Source organism: Lonchura striata, chromosome 4 (genome assembly GCF_050655825.1).
Source record: "Lonchura striata isolate lonStrDom1 chromosome 4, ASM5065582v1, whole genome shotgun sequence".
NCBI lineage: Eukaryota > Metazoa > Chordata > Aves > Passeriformes > Estrildidae > Lonchura > Lonchura striata.
This window is the reverse complement of record NC_140706.1, coordinates 21756457-21781082: the sequence shown is the minus strand read 5'-3', so window position 1 is coordinate 21781082 and position 24626 is coordinate 21756457. Positions and strand designations below refer to the sequence as shown.

At 35.6% G+C, this 24626-nt stretch overlaps 1 long non-coding RNA gene across 1 annotated transcript; it reads right to left on the bottom strand.

Annotated features, from left to right (window-relative positions):
- Positions 1–1281: 1281 nt before the first annotated feature.
- On the bottom strand, positions 1282–24023 carry LOC116183574 (uncharacterized). The gene is made up of 3 exons (XR_004148213.3): positions 21327–24023; positions 19131–19316; positions 1282–18979 (listed from the first exon to the last, which is right to left on the bottom strand). It is a non-coding gene; the product is annotated as an uncharacterized LOC116183574 (long non-coding RNA).
- Positions 24024–24626: the final 603 nt, after the last annotated feature.

Here is a 24626-nt window from a genome sequence, read left to right as displayed (position 1 = left end):
CAGGGTTTTGACTCTGCCACCTTCCTGGGCAGACAATTCCCATCCTTTATCACTCTTTCAGTAAAAATATGTTTCCTAACATCCAACCTAAACTTCCCTTGGCACAGCTTAAGACTGTGTCCTCTGGATCTGTCAGTTGTTGCCCGGAGAAAGAGACCAACCCCCACCTGACTACAGCCACCTTTCAGGGAGTTGTAGAGAGTGATAAGATCACCCCTGAGTCTCCTTTTCTCCAGGCTAAACACCCCCAGCTCCCTCAGTCGTTTCTCACAGGGTTTGTGCTCCAAGCCCCTCTCCAGTCTCGTTGCCTCCTCTGGACACGCTCAAGCGTCTCAACGTCCTTCCCAAACTGAGGGCCCAGAACTGGACACAGCACTCGAGGTGTGGCCTCACCAGTGCCAAGTTCAGGGGGAGAATGACCTCCCTGCTCCTGCTGGCCACACCATTCCTGACACAGGCCAGGATGCCCTTGGCCTTCTTGGCCACCAGGGCTCACTGCTGGCTCATGTTCAGCTGCTGTCAGCCGGTACCCCCAGGTCCCTTTCTGCCTGGGCACTGTCCAGCCACACCGGCCCCAGCCTGTAACATTGCAGGGGGTTATTGTGGCCAAAATACACGACTTGACACTTGGGTTTATTAAACTTCATCCTATTGGACTCTGCCCATCCATCCAACCATTCCAGCCAGGTCTCTCTGCAGAGCCCTCCTACCTTCCAACAGATTGACACACGCTCCCAGCTTAGTGTCATCTCCAAATTTACAATGAAAGACTCAAACCCCTCATTCATGTCATCAATAAAAATATTGAACAGAACTGGCCCCAGCACAGAGCCCTGAGGGACACCACTGGTGACTGTCCCCAGCTGGATGCAGCACCGTTCACCAGCACTCTCTGGGCCCGGCCATCCAGCCAGTTCCTAACCCAGCACTGAGTGCTCCTGTCCAGGCCATGGGCTGCAGCTTTTCCAGGAGAGTGCTGTGGGACACAGTGTCAAAGGCCTTGCTGAAGTCCAAACAGACAAGATCCACAGCCTCTCCTGCATCCACCACGTGGGTCACCTGGTCATAAAAGGAGACCAAGATGGTTAAACATGACCTACCCCTCCTAAACCCATGCTGGCTGGGTCTGACACCCTGGCCATCCTGTAAGTGTTGTGTGATAATGCTGTGTGATGACACTCAGTATAAACTGTTCCATTACCTTACCACATACTGAGGTCAGGCTAACTGGCCTATAGTTACCAGGATCCTCCTTCCCACCCCTTTTGTGAATGGGCACCACATTGGCCAGCTTCCAGTCATCTGGAACCTCACCAGTGAGCCAGGACTGTTGGTAAATGATGGAGAGCAACTTTGCAAGCTCATCTGCCAGCTCCCTCATCATCCTGGGGTGGATCCCATCTGGTCCCACAGATTTATGAACACCCAAGCGGCTCAGCAGTTCTCTGCCTGCCTCATCTTGGATAACAGGGGGAACATTCTGCTCCCTGACACCATCTGCCAACCCAGGAGGACAGTTGTCCTGGGGACAAGTCATCTTCCCACTAAAGACTGAGAAAAAGAAGGCATTAAGCACTTCTGCCTTCTCCCCATCTGCAGTTGTCCAACAGAGAAAAAAGATTTGTTTTACCCTTCCTTTTGCTGTTAATATATTTGTATAAACATTTTTTATTATCCTTAACAAAAGTTGTCAAATTAAGTTCAAAACGAGCTTTGGCCTCCCTAATTTTTTTCCTACATGCCCTAGCAACCCTCTTGATTACTTTCTGAGAGACCTGACCCTCCTTCCAAAGATAATCCATCCTCTTTTTATTCCTAAGTTCCTTCAAAACCTCGTTGCCCATCCAGGTTGGATGTTTGCCTCACCAACTCATTTTTTTGGCACAGAGATTCCTGAGGCCTGTTCCTGTGCCCTCAAGATCTGTTTTAAAGCACACCCACCGTTTCTGGACTCCTTTGTTTTTAAGGGCTGCTTCAAAAGGAGCTCTCTGAATCAGTCTTCTAAATAGGCTGAAGTCTTCTCTCCAGAAGTCCAATGTAAAAGTCTTATTGATGTTTCTCCTCATTTCACTAAATATTGAGAACTCTGTAATTTCATGACCACTCTGGCCCAAGCAGCCTCCAACCACCACATCTCCCACCAGCCCATCTCTATTTGCAAACAACAGGTCTAACATAGTCCCTCCCCTGGTGGGCTCACTCATCAGCTGTGACAAAAAGCTATACTCCACGCACTCTATAAACTTCCTGGACTGCCTCTTTTCTTGTTGAAGGTTGAAGTCACCTACAAGAACAAGGGCTGGCGATCCTGAAGCATTCTCCAGCTGCTTACAGAACAACTTGTCCACCTCTTCTTCCTGGTTGGGTCTGATGATAACAGATTCCCAGTAGGATGTCAGCCTTGCTGGCCTTCCCCTCAATTCTTAACCACAGGGACTCAACTTCATTATCATTAGTTTCAATATCCATGGCAACAAATGCCTCCCTAATATGAAGGGCCATCCTTCCACCTCTTCTCCCTTTCCTGTCTCTTCTGAAGAGCTTGTAGCCATCCAGTGCAGCACTCCAGCTATGTGAGTTGTCCAACCACGTTTCCATTATGGCGACCACATCATAACTTTGCTGTTGCACCATGGCTTCTTGTTTCCCATGCTGTGTGCATTAGTGCACATGCACCTCAGCTGGGCTACTGATTTCACCTCTAACTCAGGCTTACCACTCTTGAGCCTGCTTCCAGAGAGCCCAGCTGCACCCCCTTGTAGTTCCCATATAGTAGCTACGACAATTGTACTCCTTGAAACTGAAACATGACAAAGATGTGCATTTAAGAGATCCTAGGACAAGGCATGGGGTTTTTTTTGTGTGCCAAGTCAATTAAGTGATTTGGTTTTGTAGCATTGGGAGAGCTTTTAACACTAGTATGTGAAGAAAGTGAAATATAGGATACTGAGGTAATCAGAAATAAAGAGATTTTTATGTCATCAAAGACTAGTTGATGGCACACTTATGTAACAAACTCATGGTTTCTTTTTAAGAACAATGTGGTTCTTAAAAACTGGTTTTGAACTTGAAAGTAAATTAATATGCCATAATCACATAATGATTGGAATAGGATATGCTGCTCCCTTTCATTCTTCCTGAGCATTACCTTTCCAGAAGAGCTTTCACATATTTTGACATATCAAACATGAAAACCAAAAAAGTTATCTTTGTTTTTGTCATCCTGCATGACTATACTACAGGAAACCTGCTATGGCAGTTGAAGATACATCTTATGTGGGCTCCCTGATGCCTGCAAACAACTCTATGTTCTCACTTGCTCAGAATCAGGCACAAAGGTAGGTACAAAACATGGGCAGGGCATTTAATTGGCACACACAAAAGTGCATTACTTACTGTTACACTATTTTGTGACTCGTTTACTCCCCTTCTTTTGGGAAAAACAGAAAAGGAAAGCAGCAGCAGAGTTTCCCAGTGTGGCTGAGGGCTGACTGAAGATTGAAATCCTAGAAATGTATAATAAGGTTAATTAACTCTATTCTTGCTTCCAAAGCTCTAGGTCTGGATTTTTTTTGTCTGTGTCTGGAAAACTACAAATGCAAATTTACCTTTTTTATTATTATTATTTTTTAACATTAGGGGAAAAGGGTCTCTTTTCCCTTATTCTATTTCTCAAAAGTTGTTGAAAGAAATGTGGCTAGAGAGCTACTTTGTTCTGTGACTGAACAAATTATATTTGGAATGTAAATCAAATATAAAGTATTCCTCTTCTAACCAACAAAATATTTGATAAAATTGTGTAGCTGTGATAAAGCAAAGCTAGAAATGGAAACTATCCTGAAGCATTAGATAATTATCCATCATGCAAAAGATGCATCTTAAACTTTGAAAGAGAATATATGGACAAATAAGAGTATATGGAAAAAAGAGAGCAAGTATTGTAGGGCCATAAGGCTGTTTTATTTAAATTATTTATCCAATGAGAGTTAAAGAGAGACAGTACTTAACAGTAAAAGAAAAAAAAATCAAAAAATCAAATCACCGTATTTTAAAGGGCAGATAAATGTAAAATTTACATTTATATGTAATTGTACAAAAATTAATTTTGTCTTCAGTGCAGATATTGGGTCCATAGTAAAGCATACTCTTTTGCCCATGACTGACTATTATTAAATGCATTTCAACTTACATGATTTTAGCTTCTTCATAGTAAAATATTTTACCATTTAGTTTAAGTAAAATTGGTTTAAGAAATGAGCTGCCAGTTCAAAGTTGCTTATTCAAAGAAACTGAGCAAAAATGTCCTTTCCAAGAAAGGAAATGAAAGTGACTTTTTTTTCCCCCTAATATATATATGAGTCCACTATTTAACTGTTCCAGTAATACTAAGGAAAAATTGGACTTAGCTTCTCTCAGAGGAACAGCAGTCAGCAAAAGCCTCTTAGTCCTCTTAGCCTGAGGAATGTGTGTCTCTAACAGATTGCAAGAAAAGATTAACTGCTGCAGGTAGCACAGCTGCTGGTTCAAACAATTTTGATCTTTTTATATCTTGTGCTCATTCTGTTTCCACATGGAATTGGTCGGCTTGTTATGGAGAGCCTCAGGTAGCACAGCTGCTGGTTCAAAAGATTCCAGTCCCCTTATATCTTCTGTGCATTGTTTCTGCATAGAACTGGCCCAGTTGTTTTGGAGAGCCCCAAGGAAACCACTTTACGGAATAGTTTGCTAACCTTTTCAAGGAGTGAAATATGGTCCTACTTTTTTGTCTTTGTAGTAGAAAAGCTTGTTCATCAAAACCAGTATTTACCATAGTTTCTTTGCATAGTTTTTCCTAGGAGAATAGAAAGAGATACCATTCAAAAAGCCTAGTTTAAGAAAAAAAATAAGTGTAGATATCACCATGCCTATTTCCCAGTATGTACAGTCTGTGTGTTAGTTTTTAGGTTTTAAATAGGATTTAGGAAATCTTATGATGATGGGATGGTGCATTTATCCTAACCAGCCATTTACAAGGTAGATGACTAGAGTAAATTGTCATCTAGTGACAAGTCAAGAGAAACAGGCAGCTATGTAATCACCCATTTTGAAAAAGATTGATAAATGGAATTAATTTACATTGTGACATGCCTATCTCCCTGCTGGTGATGTTTTGCATCTCTAAGTGAAAGGCCTTACTTTTAAATAGCTAAAGTTACATTATATAAATCCGCCATTAGTGATTCAGAAATCAAAACCATGTAGCTCATCATCGCTGAGCTCTGTACTGAAAAGCCTAGATGTTACTGAACGTTCTATGGTTTGCATAAACATATATAAGCTGTGGGTGCAGGAACAACCATAATTTCTGTGTATGAAATACTAATATTGTATAAACTTGGCTATATGGTCAAGTTTAGAAGATCATACATTGCTGGGTGATCTTGCCAGTTCAGTTCTATGGTTTTTTTGGCCACTTCTGGACCTTGTTTGGTTCTGCTGTGTCAAATTTGCTTTGACCAAAATGCTTGCATCATTCCTCAAGGTGCAGTTTAACATTTGTCTTAAAAAAATTTAAAATAAGGCAAAATACTGAAAAGCGGCCAGTAGTATAAATAGCTTTTAGTTTCTTAATAGTACACCAACATGATGGACTAAGGATTTTTCCCACTATTTTATCTACGTCCCCTCTAAACTGAAGGCAGATTACTAATGGATTTTATAATTTAGTAATTATAAAGGCATGCTTCTCTTACTTCTTTGAAGAGAAGCAGTTTTGAGAGGCTATGAAAAATTAAAGATAATCAAGATGATGACCGCATGTTTTCTGACCAGCATAATTACCTGGAAGTGTAAAGAATATATTGCAGTCTTCTGCACTATTACGAAATGACTAAGGTATTCTGAAGTTTAGATGTATAATTCTGAAATGAGGATTGCACTTTGTATTTGTACCATTTTATACTACATATCTTCACTGATAGACTGAAAGCACATTTTATGTTTGTAGTACAAGAAAAATCTTTGTGTGATGACTAAGCTTACTTGATTTAAGAAGAAATTAAAGAGTTGTCAACCTGTATTCTCACTTAATTGTAAGATTTTATAATATTGTCTTCATATCTTTGATGAAGGGATGTATGGACTGAGAAATGAACAAAAGTATTTAGCTCAATATATGTGCTCAGCATCATTCCATTATTTTGCAAATCCCTGCTGAGATTTGCGTTTAAGAGTGCCAGAAGACGTACACAAGTATGTTGTATTTATACTCCCTGTTTTTGATACCTAAAGGTCGATCTACCCTTCCTCAGATAAAATCTAGGAGACTACAGTAAGTCTGTATTAGTTTTGGGTAGTGGATGCCCATAAAAAAGAAGGAGGAAGAGAGGATACTGCTGTGCTTGGTTCCCTTTTTGTTACCAGATTCATTGTAGACTGAAGCATCTCCTAGGATATGTGTTACACTAAGCATTTGGAGAATGAAGCATCTCATTACTTGGTTAAGTTAGTCAATAAAATTGTTATAAATACAATTAGATTTTTTTCAGGACCTAGATTAGGAAAAGTCAATTCCAAGGACTGAAAATGACCCAGGAGGGAAAGTCTTGTCCTATAATTATAGTTATTCAAACTGCAGGTGAGTTTTGATATATTCAAGAGTATTATTAGTGAGACCTTTTCATTTACTGAGCAGCAGGTGTGCAGTTTTACAGCTATCATTCCCATAGATTAATAGTCATAATGGGCATGCTACTATTGTTTAGTAGTTGGTAAGTATAAACACAAAAGAATCAGGTATAAAATAAACTTCAAAGAATAGGCAATTTTTTCCACAATAAAAAGAAAGTGGCTGATGGGGAAAGAGTGCCAGTGATGCCTTCTGAGCTAAAGGAAATAGTACATTCTTTCTCTTCAGGGCAGTTTGTGTGTCTTTTCTAATCTTTACTAGATGTGCAGATGTTAATGACCACTTTTCCCCAGACCTCTTTTCCTAATGCTTTTCATCCACAATTCTTCAAGAGTTTCAAAAGTGTGAAATGTCAGCAAAATATTTCACAAACAGACAGAATAATAGTGAAGACAAAAGAGAAACTATAATAAACATCTGCTGCAGACCCTGAGGACTGAAGAGAGCAACAGGAAAGCAAACAAAAACACTACTGGGCAAGTATTAAAACTCAGGACAACAAGATAATTTGCTCAAGGGTGACTACAATGAGCTGGACATCTGTTGGGTAACAAATACGGGATACGGCAAAACATCAAAGATATTCTGCAATTTGCTAAAGGAAAACCTCTTGATCACTAGAGGATGCAACCATGAAGGCAGCAAGTCTGTATTAACTTCTTCCAAGCTGGTGTGATTGGAAATCACTTACATATCAGATAACCTGTTGATAAAGGGCCACTTTCATTAAAAAGAAATCATAGAACAGAAAGATAAATATAAATTTGTGACTTTAAAGCAAGTGTTTTGATCGCTACATATTATATGAACTAACACCAGATTACTTTCTACATCTTTGTTGAAAATTCAGATGTTATCATAAATGTGTTTTTTGTGTATTCATAGTTTCTCTCCCTTTTTCCAGCCATTCTTTAACAGTTCTTGTGCTGATCTATGTCTGGACTTAGTGCTTTTCTTAGCTTGTGCTCTTTGTCCCAGCAGCTCATAATTAATTTTTCTTGTCCAGCATGTCCCCATTTGTTTCCATAATCCTGTCTCCTTGCTTTAACAGATCCTGGTTCTCATTCTCACATTCTCTCTTACCTGATGCATTCCAAAATTTTGTCCTCATGTCTGTCTGATTCCTCTGTATCACCATGAAATTTCTTTTACTTCATTAAGAAGAGAAGTTAATCAGGTATCAGACTCAGACCTTGTGTCAGACTCGGACCTTGTGCCAAGCCAGGGCATTTCAAGTTCTCTTAAACAAATTCAGATTTGTAGTACTTTCAGTTTAGGGCTGGAGCATGTCCATTGGCTTTTTGAAGAAAGTAGAGACACAATATAGTAAATGACATTTTAGTAAGTGCTGTGACCTGTGAGAAGCTTGGACATATTAAATGATCATGTAGACAAAAAAAGAAAGTTAAATAATATAGAAACTACCATGCCAAATGTCAGCTTCTGCTCCAAAGATTGGAGGCATTCAAGGTTTTCAAGGAAAAGATTTCCAACTTTATTGCATTAACTAAACTATGCCTTTTTCCTTAACTCACATGTCAAAGATAGTTGAACAATTTCTGCTGAAGCTCTCCCAAAACACACACCCTAGGCCAATACCAGACATGAAAAATTCCAGCACAAATGCTAAAAGTTGGCAATATTTGAAGCAACTTTAAAAGAATTCTAAATAAATTTGACTACTAGCTTCCTTCCAGATGTTATTGATGGGAATTCTGCTTTTCAGAAATTTTATTGTTTATGTTTATATTGTTATTATTATTATTAAGAAATTTTTTAGTTTAAAAAACTCCATTCACTCTACCTATGAAGATATTAAGCAAGGTTTTATAAACCAGCTGGTTTCATTTGAAAGTATATATATGTATATTTTAAAAGAACTTTAAAATGTTTGAAGTACATCTATAGTGACTGCAGCTATAGTGTAGAAAAATCTCTATTAGATTTAAAAGCTGAAGGACTAATCACTAGCTGAAATTGAAGGACCAGCAGCAGCCCAAGCATAGCACCAGACAGACCTTGAGAAGTTCTGACCATTTAGATATGCAGCTGTTCAGAGTTTTGTCAGGCTTATTTACATCTTATTTTTTGAGTTGTTTCTAAAAGATAATTGGAATCACTGCTCATATAAGTAAATAAGCAGAAAAGCAAGGATGACAGAATCTGACCTTGCCAGTTGATAGTATAAGACCAAAACCATAATTTAGTGAAAGCTATTCTTTTAAGTAGTGCTACTTTAACCAAGACTGTATTGTTGATGTTATTAACCTTCCTTAAGACCTTTGAGAAAAGAAGAAAATCTGAAGATGCTCAGTAATTTGAAGAGTATGTTATGAACCTTATAAAAGAGATCAATTTCAACAACCACCTGTCATCTACTGGCATAAAAGTAATGAAATTGGAATAGCCCACTGGAGAGGCTGCTGATGCTCCAGTTAGTCTTCATGTAATTGAAAGAATTTGGCCATGATTGAAGCATAAATTGTATGGATATTTTTGTTAGGAAGCTTGGCAGACTCCTTTAGGGAATTAATTATTCTCTAATGGATACAATGACAAAGTTCTGTGCTATATTTCAGGAATTTTATTTCTGAGGTTCTTCTGTCTTACTGCAAAGAAGGAGCAACATATATATCTGCTGTCTATCACTGTAATTTCTTTCTTAGGAATCTGCTGTATAAAATATGATGACATAGCTCAAATAATCTATTTCTTTCAGAAAAATAAATTTGTCTTTTTAATTCTTAGGGTGTTTAAAAATATTTTTAATTATAATTTTTCAGATTTTAGGATTTACCAGTCACCCCTGTGCCTCGAGGAGTAATAAAAACTTTTAGAGAATTATAGTGATGTCACTGTAGAGTCTTGTGAAAAGGTCTTGTATGTTAAATATGAAAAAGAAAGCCTTTGGTCCTCTAAAATCTGTAGTTTTGTCAAATTAAGTGACTTTACTGTAAGGTCAGAATTGAAAGCTTCAAGTTTCACTAGATAATTCTGCATGGATCAGCTTATTGACACTTTTCTACTTGTTTTTAAGAAAAAAAGTGCTTAGTCACATGGGAATTTAATAATTCCCCATTTGAATTCTGTCTCACAAAGCATGTATTCACATCCTTAATTTTCACTTGATGTTTAATCCCACACTGGATTCAGTTAGATTAACAACTACACTAAAGCTGATGGAGACAACCTGTTTTAAACATAATCTTATTGAAAACCTTCAATAGATAGGAGACAAAGACCTACTGTTATTTTAGATATGCTAGAAGTGAAAACCTACTTTTTATCCCTTTAAAAATTTAGTATAATTCAGTTCAATTTAACTGAAGTGACACTAGATTTTTTCTAACATGAATAAAAGTAAATCACCATCAGAGGATTTATTTAATAGGGTTAAACTGTACAAAAAAGAAGAAAGAGCATTTTTTTTCCTTAGAGGCACCTTTGAAAGCTTCCCTTACATTTGGAGAATCAGAATGCAAGAAGTCCCTTTTGATGATTTTTTGAAATATACATTTGAACTAAAATGGCAGTTATCACTTTGAGGGTGGAATTAGGATGAAAATTCCTATTTTTATTTGTATGCAGGTATAAGAATGGGTAAAAAAACCTGCCTGTTTAAGACATTTTTAAATATCTGAATATAACTTGAGGCAGTAAGAATTTTTCTGCTTAATGATGAGTTATAACACCAGATTTTTAAAAGAGAAGATAACAAGATAATAATGATGCAGGTATTATGCAAAATAATCCATACATTGCAACTATTTGAAGTATTTTTTCTGATTGTTAATATTTGCAGACAGTATAACTGTGGTGTTGTAAATATATATGTGCTGGGTATCTGCCAGTACATAACATGTAGATGGTGGTTCCTTGTCTGTCACATTAATAACAAAAGTTTATTACTTGGTCAGGTGCCTCTAGTGCAATACTCACTGAATAAATGGACAAACAGCTAAATATATGCCCAATTAAACAGGTATAGCACTCAATCAATTATACATATCAGAATATAAAATAATTTCCTGTTTTCTAGAAACACAAAAGGTGAAAGATATGAAAACTAAGAATCACATATTTAGTGCTTTTATAAAATTATATGATGTCATATTTTAATTCCAGCACTTAGATATATTTGCAGTTAACCTATCTGGAGTCAGGTTATCTAGGTGCTTAAACATCAAGTGGATATTAAGGATGTGAATACATGCTTGGTAGGATGAAATTCTTTCAGTAGTTCCCAGATATGCTGAGTAAATCTATTATGTGCAAGAGGAATGAATACACTTGCACATAAAACTAAATTCTTGGCCCTGTTGGAAAATACTGAGCATTTGCATACCACTGTAATAAAAACATTTGGGATTTATGCACATTATATAGTTTATAATATATTTTCTTTATTTATAGATGTCTCATGTATATAAAAACAGGCCAGATTTTGAGATATTACACAGATATTACACATGTACTAGCACTGAATCACTTTGGTAATTTTATTTAAAAAACTCCCATGATTATGGAGTACTGATAAACACTGATAGCCTAAATTTCCATCAGGTATCAATAATAGAAATACTGGAGTAGCAATACAGAGTAGGTTCTATATGTCTTAATCTATAAATATTATAAAGAAAGTGGTATATCATGCCTGAGTCAACATTTTCCAGCATAGGATATGAACTTGGGAACACTTACGGTGGGGAAATGCCACAGTTCAGTCTACTACATACTTATATATAAAGCAGTCCAAAGGCCCTTTCCCAGTTTTTACCAACATGAAGATTTAAAAAAAGGGGTCTTTAATAACTATACACCAATAATATATACCATGCCTTTTTGCATTTTTTAAATTGCTATTTTAAATACTCTGTGATGACAAAAGTACAGTGATGACAAATCATTTTGTTTGCCTTGTTGTATTTCTTCTCTGTAATTTTCAGCTTTTGTTTTTGGTACATTTCTTCTAGTTTGAGAACCTGATTTCTACTGCAATACAATTTTGATGACTTTTTAATTTGCATACTTTAATTCTCTGTCATGTAGCAGAATAAGTAGTAATAAGTAAGTAGAATGTAGTTTGCTAGTATCTCTTTTTAGAGGCACTTCTTCTCCTATACTAAGATTAAAACATATTAAAAATAGCTGTATTAGGTATCTTATAGTCCAACAATGGAGAAAAAATTTAAAGCTAAAAGTCTATTTATTCTTTTCTATCCCAAGGGTTTTTGAACAGGGAAAGATACCAAGGACAGATAAACACTGAATTTAGATGATTAAATATATGAACCTTGTCCCTCATTTATGTGACTTGAATTTTTTTTGTTCTTGTTTATAGACATTAGAAAACCTGTATTTTGAAAAAGGAGGAAGAAATAACTTTAATCTAAATTCAATTTATAAAGCCTAGATTCCATTTCTGTTTGAATGTGTAGGTGTAACTTCATGAAAGTCTGACTGAGCCATTATCTTGTAAGAGTCTCTCAGGAAGAAAAATCCTGTTGTTTTTGAAAATATTGTTTTGCTTCACTGATTTAACTATATGAAATATCTTGAGTACAAATGATCCCAGACCTTTGACTTTATGGCTTCTACCTTTGATTTTGTGCTGACCTAAACTAAAACTTTTCCTATGAGTTTAAATTAAAATCTAATTCATTTAAATATGAGTTTCTCAACATTTTGATTTACAAACTTATGAACCTCTGTAAAACTTTTTGACTTGAACTCAGAAGCACACACATATCAGTACAATGTTGAAAATACTTTTATTACTTAATAGTGATTTGAATCAAGAATAAAAAATGAAGTTATTCTTAAAAGGTAGTTAGTATTATGATTCCATAGTCTTCTGAAATAAATATATTCCCACTTTTATGTGTTTAGAAAGCTTGGTTTCCCATAAAATCTTGCTTCAAAACATTGGAAAAAAACTGCTTTAAAAACCAATCTACTTATATCAAGAACACTGAAAAGTAAACTGCAATTTCAGCCTCTCTGACTTGCTGCTCTTATTGTATTTTTTAATTTCCTTTTATGGCATTGCTTCTTCCTCTGCAGTGAAGTATTTCACACAATAAGTGGACCATATGCTTTTCTACATGAGTCATTAATAAAAGGCCATAAATTAAAAAGGGAATAAGGTATAAAATTCATACTGGGTACTCATGACTAAGCTATTCTGACTTTGTCACTAAGATATTTTAGAATGGATGAAAATAAATGTTTGATTATAGAAAAGTTAATTTTAGTAAATTTACTATTGAAAATTAGTTCCACTGAGATTTTGTAAGAAAAGATTTAGCAAGATTATTATTTCTCAGATGTTTCATATATGCACTCAACAACTTCAATACTTTCTGACAGTAGAGTATAAAGCATATTTTTTCCACTAGATTTTAAGTAAATATTTTTTCTGAAAAGTGGTAGCAACATGATACCCTAAAACTATTTCCTGAGGAATACTCTTGAAAGAATAGCTTACTGCAACATATTAGGTTCCTTTCTTGTGCCAAAATATGTATTTTTTTACTATTATACCATGTTATACTATTTTATTAATGAAGCTCTGAATACTATTTAATGAAAATTTACATATTTTTATCCCCTACAGATCACTTCAGGGCATGACCTTAAATTAGTTGAAACAAAGCTTCTGTGACTTTAATTTAATTTTCATGCCAATAATTTTTTTTAGGATCCAAAGCTTACAGCAATCTTCAGATATGGGATATATTATCTGATATATTTATTGCATTTCTTTTCAAAACAGGCCTGTAGATCATTACTGAAAAGAAATGTGAACACATTTTTTTTTCCTTAATTTTTCTTAATTTTCTCAGATCTGTTTACCACTTTCATAACACAGTCTCATCCCAACAATATAAATTATTTATTTAGCATCTTGTTTTTCTCAGTATCTGTGTTGAATTCCTCAGAAATCAAACTTTCCTGGTGTGACTAACATAGTTTCCAGACCAAAGTCTCAAATTTATCCATCTTAAAGAATATGCATGAATGTAGCAAAAGTATTTCTTAATACCTCTGAAGGTGCATTGGCTGCCAGATTCTTAGTTTACGTATTTAATCTAGTCTAAATCTCTCTACAGTCACTTTTCTCTGGAATTACATGATTTTTTTTTTGTCCCTGCTACAATATTTCAAGCATTACTTCTTATCACAATGGCTAATTTATTTTAATTTTTTTCCTAGTGAGATAGTGAAAATTTGTATCTTCATTAGCTTACATTTATTTTTCAGACTCTGATTAGGCGTATGTGTTCTTTAGTGTTTCTTACAGTTTTAAGTCTCTTCTGGTGGAGAGTTCAATTTTTCCATTGAGACCCTTTGTTTTGCCCAGTCTTAGGGTTTTTGATGATGTTTTGCTTGCCTGTAATTGCACACATTTCTGTGAAATGCATTTCCCAAAATGAAGCACTATCTCACATTTCAGCTCACTGATGGTATATAAAACTGTGCTGTTACTTAATAGAATTAGATCTTCCTACTTAGAAAGGAATTTGCAATTTATGCTTCACTAAAGCCTCCTTCCTAATTCCCCCACACCCCTTCAGTCTGTTACAGAATTTTTTACAAAATGATTAAACAGACTGAAGGTTTAGGGATTCTTTGATGAAAGTCTCCAAGCATTGTGCTATTGCAATGTTTTGGCAAGAACCTCTGTCACTTTGTTTTTCCCTCAGTAAAACTGCTATGTAACTTAATTTCATTTTTCACTCTGTTTTAAGTGTTGATTTTATAGAATTGGCATAATTGTATTTTTTTAATGTATACTTCTTAATTCAATTAGAAAGAGGCATTTACTGTCATAGGATATGTCAGTTTGCAGTGAAAGACACATCAAAGCAATGTGCAGTGAGATTTCTGGTGGTGAAAATCTTGCTGGGGCTATGTTAACCACAGATGGACTGTACTCTGTTTTACAGTGAATGTTTTTGTCGCAGTTTTCCTTTCAAGTAAAGAGAAGCAAAGATCAGAGAATCTGTATTTAGACCCTAAAACCTGGGTAAAAGAAAAAATTCACCTAAAAAAATAATCACATAGCAAGATAACCTGTACAAGGGTGAGGCACATAGGGAATGACTCTTCTAGGAAACTTGGGGCTAAGGGGGGCTGCCTGCTGTTGCTGCAGAAGTGAAGATATCACAGGCTTTTACTTCTCAAAAATTCTGGTTTTGAATGACAACTTTCAGCTACTCCTGAAAAAAGGGTGCTTCAAAAGTTTGCTTTCAGCTGAGCCCTGGTAGTGGCTGGGAGCTGGTGGTAGGGAGCAGGTTAGATGGGTGCAGGCCTGGAGAACAGGAGCCTGGAGAGGGCTGGGAACCCTGATGAAGGCAGCGTGCTCAGCCATGAAAGCGTTATGGCACAGGGCAGGGCTCCTGGCACCGACCACAGCAGATATGGACAAAATTATTATCTACTGCTCGAATTCCAGCATGTTCTCAGCTCCTATCAAATCCAAAACAGTGGGCCATGAGCATGTGTGTCCTTGTGCAACTGCTTTTATCTGCTTGGGTCTCCCAGGTGTTCCCCTCCAGGTGGGGCCTCAGGTGTGCCATTCCGGGCTGCACTCCAGGGGGTGGGGGGTAGAGCACATCCCACTCTTCACAGAACTTGCACTGCCTTCCCTCACCACCCCTCACCCTCACTTCCATTGCTTTGAGCCAGTAATAATTTTCTCCAACCTCTCAGACCTGGGAAACAGGAAGAATTAGAGGTGTGCGTGTGGTTAGGGTTGCTGGTAAATGGCAAACTGGGCAAAAGACAACATCTTGTCGTGGCAGCAAAACAGGCCAAGAACCTCCTGATGTGTAAAAACAGGAGGACATGTAGGAGGTCCAGAGAAATGAATGTTCTTTGCCTTCTGTAAAACTTCATCTAGTGACAGGGATCTATTTTAGGTCCTCTGACAGATGGCAAAATCTTATGAACTACAGCAAGTTCAGGCAAGTCACTTCATAGTGGTGAATGTTGTCAGGGTGAAACACAACAGGTATAAACTGAAACAAGAAGTCAACAAGAAGAGCAATACTGATCTAAGATTGTACTGAATGAAGTGATGCTCAGCATGGGATATTTGGGAGAGTAAAACTTACATGAGATCTGAGCTGCCTTTCTTTCTGTCAGACAAAACACAATCACACTGGCATTGAATGTTAGACTACTGAGAAATGTGGTGTATTTATGATTTTGGCACTTTTATCATATCTGTTGTTATAAAGAGAAATTCGGTACTTCAATTTTGCAGTAGTTTTTGAATCATGTTTCCAACAGAGTTAAAAAGGGAAAAAAATATAACAAGGCATTTCAAAAGAAAAATACAACCTTAAAGATTAAAACTGGGCCTGCTCAGTCTCAGGAAGATATGACAGAGAGGAAACTTCATCAATGTCTGTCAGTATCTGAAGGGAAGGTGTCAAGAGGATGGAGCCAGGCTCTGCTCAGTGGTACCAAAGCAGCAGGATAAGAGTCAAGGGGCAGAAACTGATGCACAGGAAGTGCTATCTAAATGTGCAGGTGACCAAACACTGGAATAGATTGGCCAGAGAGGCTGTGGAGTCTCCGTCACCAGAGATATTTGAGAACCCCTGGGCACAATCCTGTGCCATGTGCTCTGGGATGACCCTGGCTGAGCAGGGAGGTTGGACCAGATGCTCCACTGTGATCCCTTCCAACCTGAGCCATTGTCATTCTGTGATGCTGTGATATTCATCAGGTCCCTTTGCTACTATGAGTATTAATGGGAATAATAAGATTTGATGAGAGTCTTTTAATTAGAGAGGTTCTAAAGGATCTGATAATTTTTTTTTTGTTTGTTTCAAAGGTAATCAAAAGTTTTAAACATCTAGACAGTGTTGTTAACTTTAGGGTAGTTTATCTTAATTATCTTTCTCTTTGTGTATATTACTTTTATTTAAATAGGCTGAGTAAAGAAGTTGCCAAAGTTAACAACAAAGGCTGATTTCACTTTATTTCTCTCTGCAAAAGAACTGCAATAATGCAAGAAAACTAGGCTGCTCCTTGGAGACTAGCTGTACCATAATTTGTCTTTTTTCTTAAATAGTAATATTTATTTTCTTAAATAGTAATATCAGTTAGAGGTATTTTTGTTTCTTTTGAATTTATCACTAACTTAAGAGAGCCTAGCTATTTCTATTAACATTTCTTCATTCTTATGTTTTAACATTACTAGAAATAATCTTTTAGAATATTTAGGCTACTGAGAAACACTGAACCACTCATCCAATTTTTATAATGATAAAAAATGTTACTTTAACCTTCAAAAGTAATTTGAAATGTGACAAGACAGTCCCAAAAACAATGTAGCAGAAATACTTTTTAAAAAGTTATTTAAACTTGTAGTAATAAAGCATAATTTAAATAAACATGGCATAACTAGATGAACTTTAGTGAATTATGTTTTTTTAGAAGACTTTGTATGTTTTTGATTAAAAAAATCTAAAATGAATTGCAAAGGAGAAACAAAGAGTAGTAGTAAGTATGGTGCAACATTTGCCATAAAATTTTTGCATCTGTGGAGAATTAATCTTTCTATTATTGTGACATTTGTATTAAAAGCAGGAATGTGACAATAAATCTGTTGATGATGCAAAAATGTGTGGCGTCCTACAAATGTGCAAGAATATTACATAGAAATAAGTGAAAGCAAGTATAAGAAATAAAGTATTACATTATAACAAAAATAATATAAATGTCTGCTCTAAATCAGGTGATGATTTGGAAAGAACAGAAGAAAATATTTTGATCAGCATGTGGCTGAGACACCATTATACCTCATCACTAATGGCATTCTAATTCATAATTTGTGAAAGACAATTTCAGTTAATATCTTTGCAAAAATTACTGAGAAGGACTACATATCTGAGGACTCAAAACATAATTTAAGAGTTTATAATTTTTACAAAGCAGCTTGGTAAAGGAGTTGAGATTCAACTGCAGCATTGTATTACTGTGGATTATGTGAGACCCTGTGTCAGATAACCAGCTTTAGTAGATATTCCTTGGTTCCTAAATATTTTTTGAATAAAATGTAAGGTTGGTGTGAATTTCTTCCTAATGGTGCTGGAAATCACACAACTTGCTCTGCATATGTTTCTGTATTTTAGCAAGGGCTTTGTAGAGAATAGTGCTGAAAGCTGACCTTTGAAATGCACTAAATTCTTCTGTGCTGTCTTTTATGTACAATTTATCACTACCCTGTAGATCATGCTGCATAGCACTTTATTTTTGAGCTAGTCATGTGGTCTTCCATAGGCCTATTCAGTGTTTGAGACGTTATCCAATGTGAATTTAGTATTGCATGTCATTCCTCAGTTTGCATTAGCATCCTTTGATTTTAAGCTGCTTGTTTCTTAAGGAGTGATTTTTTATATATATTTTTAGTCCTCTCAGCAATTACTTTATATAATTTCTCTTGCCTTTCTTTTCTTTTCAGCTTTTCTGAAGACTTTTTTTTTTTCATTTTTTTCTTTCCTTATGATACCAAACTAGGTATTTTCATCTTCTATATTCACATATGAGAATATAAGCCTAAATATCAAAATAATTTTCATCTTCGATACTTCTTGCATTTCATAATTTCCTTTATGTGTTCTATCTACCCTGATTAATACTACATTCAATAACTATGAAAGATTAAATTGCAAATATGAATAAAAGCAGAATTAATTTTAATATTTCTTTTCTAAATCTAAATATATGTTACAGTTGCTCCCTCATTTTATATTGTATTGTTATAAAGACACAGACTGCTATTCAGAAATTCTGTATGTCTCAGAAATAGATATTTGATATATTAATAGATAGTAAATATATATTTGAAGAACTGGAATAATGGAAAAATATATTTATCCAGATTGATTGAAAAAGTTAACCTGCAACTTAAAAAAAATGTATCGATGAGAACCAGAGGTGGTTCCAGCGTACTCATTTCCAATTAATTTTTTTACTTATTTTTAAAAAGGTTTCAGAAAAAGAATGGTGGGGAGGGAGGGAAACAAACAAATAAAACAAAGAATAAAATAAAATAACAAACTAAAACCCAACCTTTTTATGTTCCCAGAGAAGGAGCTATAACTATTGAGAATACCCTAAAATGTTTCTTATGCTAAAAAAGTAACAGATGGTATCTTCATAACTTTCTTCTCCACCTTTCATCCATTTTTATTGTGTCAACAACATCCTTTCTCTTTCACACACTTGGTTACTGTCCTGCCCTTGTTGAATTCCTTGTCACTTTTGTATGAGATGCTTGACTTTATAAAATTTCTGTGAAAAGAAAAAATAGACAATTATGTTCTAATGGCTTACTCTTTCCTGCAGTGTAGGATATGTTTAGTTCCTTCTGTGCTTACTTTTAATAATTTTTTTTGGAAACGGAATTCTTAAGAAATTCCTTTCTGCATGAGTTTATACTTACCTGATGGAGCATGCAGGATGGAACAACGGAGTTTTTTTCCTCGGCAGTTTATAGAAGCCATCTTTTGTCCATCACCCTAACACAAGGTTGGCAAGTAGATATGCACACATGAACTGCAAAGCTCTCCGGTGTCTGACAGCACCAGCTTCACCTGAAGACTCTGCAGAAGCATGGGCTGTGATCCCACTGATATTAATAGATATATATAACATATAACATACAATATATAATATATTAATATATAATAATATTTTACTTTCTTCAAACAACTGAAATGGAAGGACTACATATTTAGTTTTTATATAATGAATATTTCTTAATAGAATTTCTCCTACATTCTTGTTTTCCATTTGACAGCAGCTTTTTCAGTCACTGCTTAGACTCACTACAGAGTACACTTGGTATTTAAAAAACAAAGGTTCCACCCACTCTGTCCTATTTCTGAGCAAAAGAAGTGAAGAAAATGGTGGTTTTACTGTAAAAAATATTCAGAAAACTCAGAAAATCTTGTTTCAGAGGAAGTAGTTAACCAGAGAAAGTAAAAATACTTTACCACACAAACTGTTTGTCACTGTATTTATGAATAATTCTTACACAATAATGAATGCAGATATTGTTTTTTACAATCAATCTTTTTTTTAAAAGTAAAATGCAGGCAATTACTCTATGAACTAGCTATATCATCTTCCAAGCAGCCCCATGTGGTGCTTTGCTTTGGATTTGTGGCTAAACAGTGTTGATAAATGTTTGTCATTTTCCCCCTCTGCTACTTTCCCCACTGAGGGTAGGCTGGGGATGGTTAAGAAGCTGGGACAGCTGACTCCTGCTGAATGAAGTGATATAACACACCCTATAATGTCATGCTCAGGAATAAGAATGGACAGAGGAATAAGGAGAGAGGAGTTTCAGCCAAGGCGGCCCTTTTTCAGAAATTGGCAGGGTATCTGTCTGCATGAGGTGGGGAGTGCTTGCCTTTGCATAACTTGTTTTTTTTCTCTTTCCTTCACTATTAATCTGTTTTTGTTGCAACTAAAGTTTTCTCATGATTACTCTTCTTGTTTTGTCCCCCATCCCACTGGCGTTGTGGTGGTTGAGTGAGCAGCAGTGTGGGCGCTTAGCTAAGGGCTAACTCGCAATGCTTTACCTACATTCTGTAATATGAAGCTTCACTTTTATGAAGTGGCAGAACTTGGTTCTCTCTATGCAAGGATCCAGAAATGCACCTAACTCCAAGTCTGATTTTGAGGATCTTATCAAGTGTGTGATGGGAAATGAAAGGGATTGTTTAGATGTTTAAAGCCAGGAATGTATAAGTATATTCCTGAATTTTGCCCTTACCAAATGTATTTCCAAGACAATGCTGAAAGTGGGATGCTTGTTACACAATCTTTTGTAAACTGCTTTAATGAGTTCCAAAATATGCATACATACATAAATATGCATGAGGAAGAATAATTTAATTCTTTACAAATGTGCTGCATATTTGCATGGTCATTAACAAATGAGCTCTAGGCCATGCATTGAAACAGCCACATAAACAACACCAGAAATATGATCATTCTTTCCCCTCTTATCTGGAAAAGGTGCACACTTCAAAATCATTAAACTTTGTGTGTGAATAAGGAACATGGTGATCATTCTGATTTCCATATAGTTTAGTAGAAGTATGAGACATCTTCCTCCCATGTATATAAATGCACACATAAACACATTGTTTTCTATTGCAAATGAAAAGTGGTTTTAGCTGCATAGATGTTGTTTAAAATGTTAGTATTTACAGGAAACAGAAGAAAACCAACATCTCCCTATGAGAAAAATAAATTATCTCATAGCAGAAAAATAAATTATTAATCTCCTCTGCTGCTCCCCAACACCTCACCAAAATTACTTCTTGAGCAAATTTCTTTAAATGATACATCTGTGTTCTCTGATGATTTCAGAGCTCATACACAAAAAGCTTAGATAGGTGCATTAGAACAGAAGCAGATATGTAAAAAATAAAACTACTTCTTATTATAGCTTATATTTATATTGGGAAAAAATAAGATAAAGGTGACAATGTTGATATCACAAATAAAATAGTCTCTCTTGCATTTTTTAAATTTAAAGTTGTTTCCATGAAACATATGAGAAAGTATACAATATATTTTAAATCTCAGATTAATAACACAAAGTAAAATAAAGGCAGTAACTTACATTCTGCAGATCTTGACCCTGCCAACAAGACTTGAAAAAGCTGGCAAAAAGGTTGTCTTCTTGTTGAATTGTTTGGCTCATGTTTTATGCACAAGCATGCTTTGCTTCCAGATTTGGCATGAATGCTTTCCTGTTTCCCTCAGGGACGAATGCATCCAGGGCAACAAATAAAAAGGACGAAGTCCCACTTTCTGCTACAGTTTAAGATAATCTTCATGATACAAGCTGCTACCACAGATTAGAATCTTTCTTTATAACTGTCTGTGTCTTTTTTGTTTCAGGTGTTCATTAAAAATCCTTTTGCAATAGTGTGGAATAGTCAGTTGATTTCAGGAGTGGTTAACTGTGATCTGCACTGTGTTTGGGAACTAATTATAGATTATTTTCCTGGCCCTTTTCTGCATAGCTGATGTTTGGCTCTGTGTTCTGGCATGTGGCTTTTGGATCCACAGTGACTCGGTGGAAATGGCTTTCTCAAAGTGCTTCTTCCTGAGTAAATTTAATCTGCTTTTTGCCTTTGTCCATTACTTTCTCTTGGGAAGCACTGATTTTGTGTCACAAACTTCAAACATTTTTGATTTTGATGGAGATTTTGAACAACTTCACTGCAGACATATTTCAGTCCTCTTCCTCTGCTGCAAGTTTGCTCTTGACTGTCAAGCTCCCATGTGAAGGAAACAATAATCCTAAAGTATTCATTCAGTGGTGTAGATACAAAACAAAGTATGCATGCTTTTTTATATGTGTTTTATATGTGTTTTCAGCCTGATCTTTAATAAATGCATTATTAAAGAAAAAAAAAAAAAGACTATTTGAATGCTGGACAGTTCTGTCAGAGGTGATCTGCAGGAAAAACAGAGGTGAACTGCAGTGGTTTGTTTCCAGGTAGATCAATACTTTTTTGTTCACTGAAGCAGAATGGAATAATTCATACTGCTGTATACTGCCATATGGCTACAGATAAAATGTTCCCCTTCTTTAATACAACAAAGCCCATGGACCTAAGCTCTAAACTCTTTCTAATCTTCTGCACATGTATTATAAATGTATGAACAGCTTTATGGTTTGAGTATGAATCTGTAGAAGCCATTTAAAATAAATTATATGTAATCCATAGTTTGAATAATTAAAAAAATAACAAAATATCTATTCTACAACCTAAGTTATACATGCAGCATAGCACAATCTTTAATTTTTGCAGTGTGAGATAGAATTTTCCTGTTACTTAAATACAATTATTCCAAATTTCCTTTCACAGGCAATTTGTAAATCTTCAGTGGCATGCTTTCAGATGCAAGCAATATACCTGAAATGTTGGAACATTTTAATGTTGGAACTTTTAAAATGTTATTCAAATCTCTTTGGGAAATATATATCAACACACTTTGTTCAATGAATATTAAATTACAAATCCCAAATATCTGTTGTCATACACATTAAAAAAACTCAAAGCAAAAAAAAAACCTCAAAAACTTGTTAAGTTGCAGCTTTCACCTTGAAGGGATCAAAAATATTTATTTCAAATTATCTATAACTAATGTGTAAGCCAGTTTGAAATGCAGCTTTTTGCAGCTAGACACCCATGTAAAGACATAAAATGGAGACTGTAGGATAAATTTCTAGCAAGTATCAACTGTATTAGAAATTTGGCTGATGAGCTTCTACCAAGTAGAAATTGTGTGAATATTGGTTTTGAAATTAATTCAATATTGTTCCTGAGTATTCCTTTTTATCGTCAATATAAATCAGGTTTCATTAATTTATTAGCAATTTATTAGTAGCTATGATGGTGTATAAAAACAATACACTGATGATAATTAAATTTCATCTTTTTTTAATACACAAAATGTCTTATAGGATAAGCTACTTGGTCTTCAGAGTAGGTATCCAAACCTTAAGAAGAACCTGTAAATGATTTCATGCCACCACCCTGGTCAAGTCCCAGACTGCAGGTTTCAACAGGCCAGTGTGGGGCACAATGATAAAAGATGATAAACACATGAAAAAGACAGGATTAATCTGCTACTAGTTTATAAATAGAGAGAAAGATAAAGCCTAAAGAAGCTTAGTCCACTTTTAACAAGAGTTCTCATGTTTAGGAAGTCTGAACTTCTGCCTTTGGGGTTGTTTATATTGTTCTGCAATCAGAGAAGTTGAGCAGCGCTCCTTTAAACAATTTCCCCATATCTTTGTGTTTTAGAGTAAGATCTAGATAATTTTTTCTCCAAAAATCCTTTATGTTTTTAATTTCCAGAAGAGTACATTAAATAGGCCACACTTAAAATACACAGGGTCTTCTCTAAAAAGTGCAAAATAAGAAATCTCATGTCACTAGTCCACTATTTTGTTCTTCAGTGTAGAACTCTGCGTGTATGCAACATATCACTTGATGTTAATGGATTGCTACTATTTTGCAGAATACAAAGGTCTAGCTCAGAAAACTGTACTGCAGATATTGCTGTAGAGTACACATAATGCATTATCTTGAAGAATTCCCCCAACAAAAACCCTATTGGGATGTCAAACAAATAAATTATGATGTTGATCTTGAACTTTGCAAGCAAAAAATAAAATTTGTCTGTGGTGTCTTAGTGACCTGCTCTGCCTTTAAAATATGTTATTTAATTTGCTTTTCTTTTGAATGTGAAGTTCAATGGTCCTAACATTATCTGACTGCCCATTTGTTTTGTACACAAATTTTGTGTACAAATAACATTGCTAATATTTTATTCTCTACTCATCCTGTTGCACATCTATAATTACACACACACACAAAGACACACATATACATACATACAGTTAATATATTTTATGTCTCTTGGGAAATATAATCAAAGAATTTTGTGATGTCCACTATCATCTCATGGTACACAGAAAACTTGCAAGTCCTCATTATAATGTAATTGCAAATACATTTTTAACTCACAACTGTAATTGGAAGATAGCATCTCTACAATGGTTGAGTTTCGGGGGATCCCTTGAATATCACTTAGTCCAACTTCCCTCTTTGAAGTCACATCAAGTAAGACAGCTTGCTCAGTTTTTTATACACAAGGAGAAGATCCTCCTGAGCCTTCTCTTATCTAAATGAAACAATTTCAGCTCTCTCAGCTTATTCTTTTGTCTCCTCTTCTAGAGGGAAGGCACACCTTTCTGGCAGGAACACTTGCTGGCATTACTTTTCCTAATGTAGTCTGGGAGACTTGGTCTGCTTTGCAACGAGGCCATATTTTTAAAAAAGTCACAAAATCTACAACTGTGAATGAAGGCTCTATTTTCTTAGCTTTGAAAAAAAAAATA